Below are 13,001 nucleotides of genomic sequence, written 5' to 3' on the forward strand. Positions count from 1 at the left end.
ATTGCCAGTCTACATTTTATGTCCTCTCTACTTCGACCATCATCAGTTATTTTACTCCCTAAATAGCAAAACTCCTTTACTACTTTAAGTGTCTCATTACCTAATCTAATTCCCTCAGCATCACCCGATTTAATTTGACTACATTCCATTATCCTCGTTTTGCTTTTGTTGATGTTCATCTTATATCCTCCTTTCAAGACACTGTCCATTCCGTTCAACTGCTCTTCCAAGTCTTTTGCTGTCTCTGACAGAATTACAATGTCATCGGCGAACCTCAAAGTTTTAACTTCTTCTCCATGAATTTTAATACCTACTTCGAATTTTTCTTTTGTTTCCTTCACTGCTTGCTCAATATACAGATTGAATAACATCAGGGAGAGGCTACAACCCTGTCTCACTCCTTTCCCAACCACTGCTTCCATGCCCCTCGACTCTTATAACTGCCATCTGGTTTCTGTACAAATTGTAAATAGCCTTTCGCTCCCTGTATTTTACTCCTGCCACCTTCAGAATCTGAAAGAGAGTATTCCAGTTAACGTTGTCAAAAGCTTTCTCTAAGTCTACAAATGCTAGAAACGTGGGTTTGCCTTTTCTTAATCTTTCTTCTAAGATAAGTCGTAAGGTTAGTATTGCCTCACGTGTTCCAACATTTCTACGGAATCCAAACTGATCTTCCCCGAGGTCCGCTTCTACTAGTTTTTCCATTCGTCTGTAAAGAATTCGCGTTAGTATTTTGCAGCTGTGACTTATTAAACTGATAGTTCGGTAATTTTCACATCTGTCAACACCTGCTTTCTTTGGGATTGGAATTACTATATTCTTCTTGAAGTCTGTGGGTATTTCGCCTGTCTCATACATCTTGCTCACCAGATGGTAGAGTTTTGTCATGACTGGCTCTCCCAAGGCCATCAGTAGTTCTAATGGAATGTTGTCTACTCCCGGGGCCTTGTTTCGACTCAGGTCTTTCAGTGCTCTGTCAAACTCTTCACGCAGTATCTTATCTCCCATTTCGTCTTCATCTACATCCTCTTCCATTTCCATAATATTGTCCTCAAGTACATCGCCCTTGTATAAACCCTCTATATACTCCGTCCACATTTCTGCCTTCCCTTCTTTGCTTAGAACTGGGTTTCCATCTGAGCTCTTGATATTCATACAAGTGGTTCTCTTCCCTCCAAAGGTCTCTTTAATTTTCCTGTAGGCAGTATCTATCTTACCCCTAGTGAGACAAGCCTCTACATCCTTACATTTGTCCTCTAGCCATCCCTGCTTAGCCATTTTGCACTTCCTGTCGATCTCATTTTTGAGACGTTTGTATTCCTTTTTGCCTGCTTCATTTACTGCATTTTTGTATTTTCTCCTTTCATCAATTAAATTCAATATTTCTTCTGTTACCCAAGGATTTCTATTAGCCTTCGTCTTTTTACCTACATGATCCTCTGCTGCCTTCACTACTTCATCCCTCAGAGCTACCCATTCTTCTTCTACTGTATTTCTTTCCCCCATTCCTGGCAATTGTTCCCTTATGCTCTCCCTGAAACTCTCTACAACCTCTGGTTCTTTCAGTTTTTCCAGGTCCCATCTCCTTAAATTCCCACCTTTTTGCAGTTTCTTCAGTTTCAATCTGCAGTTCATAACCAATATATTGTGGTCAGAATCCACATCTGCCCCTGGAAACGTCTTACAATTTAAAACCTGGTTCCTATATCTCTGTCTTACCATTATATAATCTATCTGATACCTTTTAGTATCTCCAGGATTCTTCCAGGTATACAACCTTCTTTTATGATTTTTGAACCAAGTGTCAGCTATGATTAAGTTATGCTCAGTGCAAAATTCTACAAGGCGGCTTCCTCTTTCATTTGTTCCCCCCAATCCATATTCACCTACTATGTTTCCTTCTCTCCCTTTTCCTACTGACGAATTCCAGTCACCCATGACTATTAAATTTTCGTCTCCCTTCACTACCTGAATAATTTCTTTTATCTCGTCATACATTTCATCAATTTCTTCATCATCTGCAGAGTTAGTTGGCATATAAACTTGTACTACTGTAGTAGGCATGGGCTTTGTGTCTATCTTGGCCACAATAATGCGTTCACTATGCTGTTTGTAGTAGCTAACCCGCACTCCTATTTTTTTATTCATTATTAAACCTACTCCTGCATTACCCCTATTTGATTTTGTATTTATAACCCTGTAATCACCTGACCAAAAGTCTTGTTGCTCCTGCCACTGAACTTCACTAATTCCCACTATATATAACTTTAACCTATCCATTTCCCTTTTTAAATTTTCTAACCTACCTGCCCAATTAAGGGATCTGACATTCCTCGCTCCGATCCGTAGAACGCCAGTTTTCTTTGTCCTGATAACGACGTCCTCTTGAGTAGTCCCCGCCCGGAGATCCGAATGGGGGACTATTTTACCTCCGGAATATTTTACCCAAGAGGACGCCATCATCATTTAATCATACAGTAAAGCTGCATGCCCTCGGGAAAAATTACGGCCGTAGTTTCCCCTTGCTTTCAGCCGTTCGTAGTACCACCACAGCAGGGCCGCTTTGGTTAGTTTCACTCGGCCAGATCAGTCAATCATCCAGACTGTTGCCCCTGCAACTACTGAAAAGGCTGCTGCCCCTCTTCAGGAACCACATGTTTGTCTGGCCTCTCAACAGATACCCCTCCGTTGTGGTTGCACCTACGGTACGGCCATCTGTATCGCTGAGGCACGCAAGCCTCCCCACCAATGGCAAGGTCCATGGTTCAAGGGGGTATTGCTCAATATAAAGCGAAATATGTTATTTACATACGTGGTATAAGAGATGATGCAATCGCCCATCAGCAGCTACTTTGGGACTTGAAGTCACAGAAGCGCTTACTGAAATACTTTGTCTCATTTGCAGTCAATGTATACCTATCTTTTGAGATTTGTGTATGATAGCCTGTTCAGAACAGCACATGTGTCTCTGTGGTCGTGAGTACATGGAATTCTGCTGCAGACTAGGGGTTCCTTTCACATTTGTGCCAGAGGGTCGAGGTCGAGGTCGAAGTTTAGGCCAAGGTCGAATCCATCATCACACACGCACACACACACACACACACACACACACACACACACACACACCTCCACCTTCTCCTTTCTTCCCACTCCTCTCTACTACCCCCCCCCCCCCCACACACAGTCCAAGATCACACACGCACACACACACACACACACACACATACACACCTCCACCTCCTCCTTTCTTCCCACTCCTCTCTACTACCCACCATCACCCAGTCCAAGATGGCGGATCTAGCCCACCTGTCCTAGGTGCAAAAAAAATTTGAGATGTCGAAAATCTTGGTGTGTCTGTATTAGATTGGTGTATAAGTTCGTAGGGTTTTCGTTTTGCATGTTGGTATTTCGGTTGCTATAAGTTTGTTTATTAACCATCATTTTTCATTTGTAGTTCATTATTGCTATTTTAGGTTACATATTTTCGTTTTGTCTTTTGGAGATAGTGAGTGGAGCAGAGGGCGCTAGAAAATTGAATGGCAAGAGGAGAAATAGGATCATTTCCGTCATGTTCTGGTGCTTCAGATCAGAAAGAGATGACGGCAATAGATGCAGCCCCAAACATTTGCGCCTTGATGAGGTTAATACTATTGGACAGAAAACAATGAGAAAATGGTTTCCTCGTTTCAAGGAGGATCGTTTTCACGTTAGTGACTGTCCACGGTCAGGAAGACCTTCAGGACTGATGATTGTTTAAACGCATTAATCCACAATGATCCAGGTCAGAGTACCCGAGAACTGGCAAATGTGATCATTCCACCATCGTGCGACATTCGCATGCAGTGGGGAAAGTCAAAAAATCGTGTGTATGTGTACTACATTCTCTAAGTAGCATCAGTAGGTGGTCATATGTGCTTCTCTGCTTGAGGAACAACACCGTCCATTCATATCTTGTATCGTCACCGGTGATGAAAAATTGTATCTTTATACTAACATAAAGGAAAGAGAGAAATGGTTGAGGCCAAACAAAGAAGCAGTTTCCCATACAAAGACCCGCATGAATCCACACAAGATAATGTTATGCTTCTGGCGGAATACCAGTGTTGTAGTATACCACTAATTGCTTCACCGGAGTGTAACCATCTGTGGTGACTTATATTGTCAACAACTGAGACGTCTTGCAGACGCAATTCAAGAGCAACTACCAAGAAGAATGCATGATGTGATGCCACTTCACGATAACGCCCGCCCTTTTTTTGCTAGACTGACAAAAACACTGTTCAGAGGTTGGATTGGGAAGTCTTCCACACTTATCTTATTCACCTGATGTTGCACCCTCAGATTTTCATCTCTTCCGCTCTCTGTCGAGCAACCTTCAACAAACTTCCTTTCCAGACGAAAATGCGCTCAGAACACGGCTAATCAAGTTCTTCACCTCAGAATCACGTAATTTCTACAGTCGCGGAATGGGAAAGATTTCGCAGCGTTGGCAGACTGTTCTAAATAGTGAGGGATTGTATATTATGGAAGACTAAATTCTCTGTTAAGTGTATCTGTTGTGTTTATTAAACTTATGGAAAAACGCTATGAACTTACACAGCTACCCAATATGTATGTGTTGGAGACAGGCTCATTAAAAATTCAAGATTCCAAAATTTTAATATTTATTTACAAACTTACTGGAGCAACCATTGTCCTGAGTGCTGGTGCAGGCAGCATCTGCTGGTACACGGGTTACAGGGTGCATGCTGACTGTTGCTCCACTCTGGCAGGTCTTTGTTTCGACTTGTTCACCCACACCTAAAACCACAACTCCTCATCTTAGGACCTGTCATTTCCAACACTGTTTCGATTTTAGACAATGGATGTGAATGTTGCAAGTGTCATAGCAGGCGAAGTGCAATGGAGTTGCATGTAGTAGTCTGTTAAGTTTGATTGTAGTGTAGAAAGCTAACAGTAAAAATAAATGGTGTCGACAATCGGAAATCAGACAGACATCTTACATAAGAACAATTATATTCAGTCTCTTGATTTGTGCTGTATTCCTATATCAGGAGAGGTCTACGACATGGCAAGAAATGAGAGTGGAATGGAATGGATGTATAACATACATGAGCAAACAAATTGTAAGTAGGCTGTTTATGTTTACTTATTGGCAACGTTACGTAGCGCTCTGTATGAAAATCACTGGCTGTGCTGTGTGCAGTCTGTGGCTAGTTTGCATTGTTGTCTGCCAATGTAGTGTTGGGCAGCGGCAGCTGGATGTGAACAGCGCGTAGCGTTGCGCAGTTGGAGGTGAGCCGCCAGCAGGGGTGGATGTGGGGAGAGAGATGGCGGAGTTTTGAAATTTTTAAAACTGGATGTCATGAACTGCTATGTATATTATGAGTTTTCAACATTATTAAGGTAAATACCTTGTTTGTTCTCTATTAAAATCTTTCATTTGCTAACTATGCCTATCAGTAGTTAGTGCCTTCAGTAGTTTGAATCTTTTATTTAGCTGGCAGTAGTGGCGCTCGTTGTATTGCAGTAGTTCGAGTAACGAAGATTTTTGTGAGGTAAATGATTTGTGAAAGGTGTAGGTTAATGGTAGTCAGGGCCATTCTTTTGTAGGGATTTTTGAAAGTCAGATTGCGTTGCGCTAAAAGATATTGTGTGTCAGTTTAAGCACAGTCATGTATAATTTTTCTAAGGGGACGTTTCATATGTCGACCCTTAGCCGAGGATACCTCACTGGAATCTTCTAATTTTTCTTTTAGTTTGTGTAATTAGTGTAGCTTTTGTTTATTACTAGCGCGTAATTATAGAGAGAATTTCCTTTGTAGTTGTAGGTTTTCATTGTTGTACAGTAAAACAGTTGTGGCATGCATGTAGATTTGCAGCAAGTATTTCGCAGCTGCGCTTGCAATTAACTAGATATTATTTTCAGTGCTATGTTAATGTATTCCCCTATTTTTGCTCTTCAAATTGTGTTTTTCTGTGTTGTCATGTGAAATATTGTGACAATAATGGCGTGTGAAAAACGTAACACTAGGCTCCAAAGTAAACTGAGAAATGACAGTGAAGACGAAAGCAATGTGTTAGCGCCACCATGTAATGAAATAACTAATGTTCAAAGTAGTAATTTGGTAACTGTGCATAGGGAAATGGAGCGGGTGGCAAATAATGGTGTAGACAGTGAAACAAGTAGTGAACAGGGAAGCATTATCGATCGATCGGTCGGCAACAGCTCGCCTCAGGAATACGAAATGACAGGACACAATCTTGCAAATACTGCAGATTCAGGTTTTGGGTCCTCACCGTTCTCTCAAATAAGTCAAGACACATTTTCTGCTCGTCAAAATGTAAATGTTGCCGGTGCAAATGCAGTGCCGAAAAGCATAGAGGAACCGATTCCAGACACTAACACATTATTATTGCAATTAATGCAGCAAATGAAACAAAATCAGAGACAAACACAGCAACAGTTAGACACAATGGAACAAAATCTTCAAAAGTTAGACACAATGGAACAAAATCAGAGACAAACACAGCAAAAGCTTCAAAAGTTAGACACAATGGAACAAAATCTTCAAAAGTTAGACTCAATGGAACAACACCAGAGATAAACACAGCAACAGTTAGACGTAATGGAACAAAATCTTCAAAAGTTAGACAGCACACTTGAACAAACACGTGAAGATTTAACTACTGAGTTACATAAAATCGAATCGAAATGTCAAAAAGTCTGTAATGACGTAAAAACACAAATTTGTGAGCATTTCCTACCTATTTTTTCGCGTCATGAAAATGCATTACAGAATCACGAAGCAGCCATAAAAGAACTGCAAACTATTGTTCATGAAAATCACGACACCCTGCAAGCTAAAATTGACTGAGTTGCATCTACCGATTCGGTTATGCAACTTGCAAAAACTCAGGAAAACTTAAAGGACACAGTAGATACGATTTCAACACAAATGGACACTCTGAAACTTGGTTCAGAAAAACACACAGAGGAAATAATTTCACTAACGGATAAAGTAGCCGAACTTTCAGATCAGTTCACTATCTTATCTACAAAGGTAGATGATGATCTGAATGACACAAGACCTGTAGCCAACACTGACACAGAAGAGTATGAATAAATTAAGAAATTCAAACAAAATCAGAATCAAATTAATACGCAACACAAAAGAGAAATCCGGGAAGTACAAGATCAGTTGGCACAAGTAATACAAAAATTACATATTTCAGAGGACACTCGCGCTCCAACACGGGAAGAGGGACTTAGAAATACGGAACAACCACAAAATAATAACACAGGACACTTCGGAAATTATGAAAGAAATTGGCAAGGCACACCGAATTTTGAGATGCAACCGCCGAAACGACGTAACAATGACCGACATGTGACTCGCCGACATGATGATTTTGACTATAAGCTGTTCATTACTACACGTAAATTCAAAACATTTAAGAATTCTGGCAACGACATTCATCCACAAGCATGGCTCCATCAATTCTCTCATTGCTTTCCTCCCAACTGTTCCTTAGAGCACAGATTAGAATTTATGTGTGGCTACTTAGAGAATGAACCAGCTGAAAGAATGCGATCTGTCATTCACGATTGTCACAGTGAAGGAGAATTTCACCATGCGTTCCTCTCAGCATATTGGTCTCAAGCTACACAAGACCGAGTAAAACATAGCATCATGATGATGATACACTTTGAACAATCTGAATTTTCCAGTCTTGTCAAATATTTTGAAGACATGTTGCACAAGAATCAATACATTTCAAACCCATACAGCCCTTCAGAACTCATCCGCATTTGCTTAATGAAATTGCCTGAACATTTAAGAAATATTATTTTAGCAGGACGTTGCAAAGACGACATTGAAGCTTTTCAGGGACTTTTACAAGAATTAGAAATTGACACTGATAATCGCGGAACGCGAAAACAGGAACACAACAATTACAGGTCACATCCGTCGCAATTCCGCAATGAAAGAAATAATAACTGGACACGACAAGGCTATTCTTACAACGCAAATCGTGAACAAAACAGACACCACCCATATGATAACCAGTGGCAGAGTAACAATAGTTACAGAGAAAGATCGCATTTCCGTAGTAATGAATATGACAGAGATTACCTTAGATACAGACAATATTGGAACCAAAGCAATTATTATCAAGGGAGACAGAATAACTTCAGACGCAACAGTTCAGCGCGCAGTTACGATTCAGGAAGAAATTCTCCACATATGACTGACAAGAAAGAAATTATGAAATCTACCGGCATGACGACAGACGAGATAATCATAACGACAGACCTGAATTTCATCAGAACTGGCGGGATTCAAACAGAGCAGGGCACTTTCGACAACGTGAATTTGTAGAAGCTAGGTCTCCTAATCCCAATAACGGCGCCCGCCAATAAAGGAACAGACAGTGACTCGCACCGCAGGCAGCCACCTGCGCCGCCTGGCTCAGAGTAAAATAACACAGACGCTAACCTTGAGAAAAGATTTAGCATTCCTTACCGACGTATAAAACATGACAATTGCTTTTCAGTTGAAAGTCTGCGTACTAGGAAGAGTAAAGGTTTACACCACATCTCATATGTAAAACCGTTTATTGAATGATAATCTGCAGTTTAACTTAGTCTTTGCCATAAAACTTTTCACTTCACATTTCTAGTATGCTTTGTCAGACTTAGAAACTATTAACATGCAACATTTTGGTTTACTTGAAAATACATTCTGGATTTACTTTCTGTGAGATACCAGTCGACACAGTGGTTAGTTTATGTGACAACTACACGGTTTTATCACGACGCTACTAATGAGTGACAATTTGCAATGTTGCTTTTGCGGTGTTTTTGTTTTATATCTGCACAGTTTTTCTGCATTATTTTGCAAAGTAAAACATGTTTTAATAGTATCTTTTGTGGTATAGCAACAATGAGACAGCCTTTTTCGTGGCACAACAATACGTTACTGTACAGTACTTTCTTCATCACGCCAATAAGCATAATAACTACGATATCTATACGCAAAGCATTTCACTTTTGTTTATCATGAGGTAAGTACATTGACTTCTGCAGAACGATAGAGGACGATAACTACGACACTTCCACAGAGATTATGTTGCAACAAGACGCACATTTAGCGCTACAGGACATGTATTTGAGTGATTAATTTTCCACTTAAATCATTTATTTTTAAAGATACTTGAAGTACAATGATACAGAGGTTTTCCGTGATACATTTCATTCCACTGCTGTAATCTGTAACACCTGAGGGTATAATTACATTAATCCTCAGGGGGGTACACGCTCACTTTGTGTACCATGTGTTTGGCAAGCACAAGGAGCCCTAGCTAATATGGAATTTGCTTATACAACTTTACACATCGGTACCATATTTCTCTAACACACAAATTACACAGCTATCTGATCATTTAACTGAGAGAGACAAATATCAATTTTACTACATCAGTGACACATGTTTACGCAATTACACAGTTGGATAACTTCACACTTATGAAATTGTATTTTGTCTGTACTTTGCGCAATGTTCATATTTTTTCGGGACCATTGTGATACTATGAGAGCTTTGAATGATGTATTTGGTATGGGATCATGATTTTTAAAGTATGTTTGAGGTAGATGACACTTTTGAAATGAGCAGAGAATTTTTTTTAGGTTTTAAAATATTCAGAAAGCTACGACGATTTTGAGATGTGATTGATCTGTTATGATGTTATTATTACGATGACGATGTGTATTATGCTGTTGAGGTATGTTTATGATCAATAAGCTGATGCTATATGAGGAATTTGATTGTGCTATGTATTTATTATGATGAAATATTGAAGTGTCGTCGCAAGATTGACGTGTCGACGAATATATATGTGTAATAAGGTAAGGAATAATGAGTAGTGGACAGGGAGGCCATTATCCTCGCTATTGACATTCCTTTGTAGAAAGCATCGTAAATACGTCACCCTCAAACTTGAAAACATGATTACACTGTAGAGTTCTTAATTTATGATATTTACTGAAATGAAATGATGAGAAACATTTTATGTCTATTGTCTTGCTAGTTGAAAGATTGTTTACTGCATTATGAAATGCCATATGGCTAGTGAATGACGTTTCACGCCTTGCTTCATCTATTTTGTTTAATATCTAGTTTCTAGCTGCACTGCAGCATTGGTTAAAATAAAATTTTATAGATGTACTAATATAAATATTTTCTGTCTACAGATCGAGTAAATAATATTTTTTTTCAAAAAAATGAGGGAGCGCAAAAAGACATTTACCTTCACAGGAACTGCAATCATAGTTATCTTTTCAAGTACTTGGTAAATTCTTTTGTAGAATAAATTGTGATGCATCACTCTAGTGTTATGATGTGACATAGGTATTAGACATGGGCATTTTTAGTGTAATATTTTTTCTGCTTGAACTTTGTCATGTTTGGGTATAAGTTATTTCATTTGCTGCTGCTGTTTGCCAGGCATAGTGCTACTGAATTTTAATTTGTGTTACTCTGCTAAGCCAGTTTACTACTGATTTATTTTTCTTGTTTGCTGCTCATTGCCTTATATTAGTTGTAATTTATGCTGCTTGCTTCGCCATTTGTATTTTTGATCATTGCTGTTTGTGTTAATTGTTTTGTGCTGCTGCATTGCCTCGTCCTTTAGTTTAGCATCTGAGCTCAGTAGATTTAAGTTAGCTTAAGAGGGGGTAGACTATATAAGAGAATGAGTTGCGATGAATTGGATGAAATGCATTGAGAAGCTATAAGAAAATGATTTGGCAAAAAAAAAATATTTTGAAAGAGGATATGAACCAAAAAAGGTAGGGTTTAGGGACAACAGGTTTAGGTAGGATTTTCTTGGAAATAAATGATGAGGTAAGATAATGGAAAATAAATAATGAGGTAAGAAATATGTGAACATATAAATACAGAAAGCATGCTTGGATAGGATTTTTTGGTGGAAACAAATGTTGAAATAAGACGAAAAATCTATGGAATGAAGTTTTAGGTTGGACTGCAGTACCAAATGTTACACTGAAAACAAACCCTGTCCTTTCCTTTTCTGTTATCCCCCTATGTGTTTGTGTACCCTTGTGTATTTGTTTTCTTCCTGTCTCTGTGTACTGTTTCATAGAATTTTTTTCTCTTCTAATACTAAGCTACATTCACTATGATGAGGAATACTGTTATCCTCAAATATAATTTGCATTAGTAATATGTTATTTACTTTGTAAAGATGTTTAGACATTATTTATCTGTTCTGTTTTGTTGCTCATGTGTGAAGTTGATGTTTCAAAAGTTATTCTGATCTTTTATGTAGGTACTTATAATTCCTGTCACACTGATGTATATGTCTATTTCCATTCTTTTGTAAAGCCTGTTTTACTACAAATGTTATCTGTATTGTTATGTTATTTAATGATGTATTTTGTACCTTTTTAATTGTATTCTCATGTTATAAAATTGTAATTGACACCAGTTCATCAAATTAAGTAACTTGTAAGTTACATTTCACTGCACACGTTTCTATTGGTCATAGTATATGGACAATATGTGAGAAGTAGGGACTGATAGTGTTTGCACGTGTGTTAATAATTCAGCAAGGGACTCGTTAACAGCATTGCTGGTTCTAAGGACAATTAGAAAAAACTTTGTGAGTGCACAAGTGATGGTTTATGGACTTGCTATATTCTCCGCAAGACTCTTTGATGGTGATTGTGCACCTGCACAGTCGCAACAGATGGCTGCTGGCAGTCTCTACAAGGACTACAGTGGGTCTGCGTCTTTGATGGCCCACCAATACCATTATTTCTACAAGGACTGCAGTGGGTCTGCACGTCTGGTAGCCCACCAATAACATACTCTCTACCAAGACTATACTGGGTCTGCTCTGTGATGACCTACCTACCAATATTCTTCAAAACGTCGAATGGCTCTGCTGTGGGTTTGCTCTGTTGTGACCCATTACCTGTCTGCATGACAAGAGTCAGCACTGTTTTTCCGTTGAAAGGACAACACTACTTCTTCAAGACAGCATGGAAATCCAGTACTTCCGTGTGCATTTTCTTTTACTGCTCAGACTTTGAAAAAAAAAACTGCAATTTTACTATGATGAATGACCAGGACTGTCTTTATGGACTGTGAGAAAATTTTACCTTTTGACCAACATTGTATCAATAAGTGTGTGCATTTGATATCTTTGTTATTGTAAGCATGAAAAATTTTTTTCAAATCATTATTGGCCAGTGCCCAAAACAATTTGTAAAATTTTTTGTGGACAGTATGGGGGCTATGTAAGTAGCCTGTTTATGTTTTCTTATTGGCAACGTTACGTAGCGCTCTGTATGAAAATCACTGGCTGTGCTGTGTGCAGTCTGTGGCTAGTTTGCATTGTTGTCTGCCATTGTAGTGTTGGGCAGCGGCAGCTGGATGTGAACAGCGCGTAGCGTTGCGCAGTTGGAGGTGAGCCGCCAGCAGTGGTGGATGTGGGGAGAGAGATGGCGGAGTTTTGAAATTTTTAAAACTGGATGTCATGAACTGCTATGTATATTATGAGTTTTCAACATTATTAAGGTAAATACATTGTTTGTTCTGTATTAAAATCTTTCATTTGCTAACTATGCTTATCAGTAGTTAGTGCCTTCAGTAGTTTGAATCTTTTATTTAGCTGGCAGTAGTGGCGCTCGCTGTATTGCAGTAGTTCGAGTAACGAAGATTTTTGTGAGGTAAATGATTTGTGAAAGGTATAGGTTAATGGTAGTCAGGGCCATTCTTTTGTAGGGATTTTTGAAAGTCAGATTGCGTTGCGCTAAAAAATATTGTGTGTCAGTTTAAGCACAGTCATGTATAATTGTTCTAAGGGGACGTTTCAAAATCTGTCATATTTACATAATAGTATTAAGAAGTTACCACGGTACTAGAGAGGGCTAAGCAGTAAGTTCACAAACTGGTCGACATAAGTTTCAAATG

Source organism: Schistocerca nitens, chromosome 8 (genome assembly GCF_023898315.1).
Source record: "Schistocerca nitens isolate TAMUIC-IGC-003100 chromosome 8, iqSchNite1.1, whole genome shotgun sequence".
Taxonomy (NCBI): domain Eukaryota; kingdom Metazoa; phylum Arthropoda; class Insecta; order Orthoptera; family Acrididae; genus Schistocerca; species Schistocerca nitens.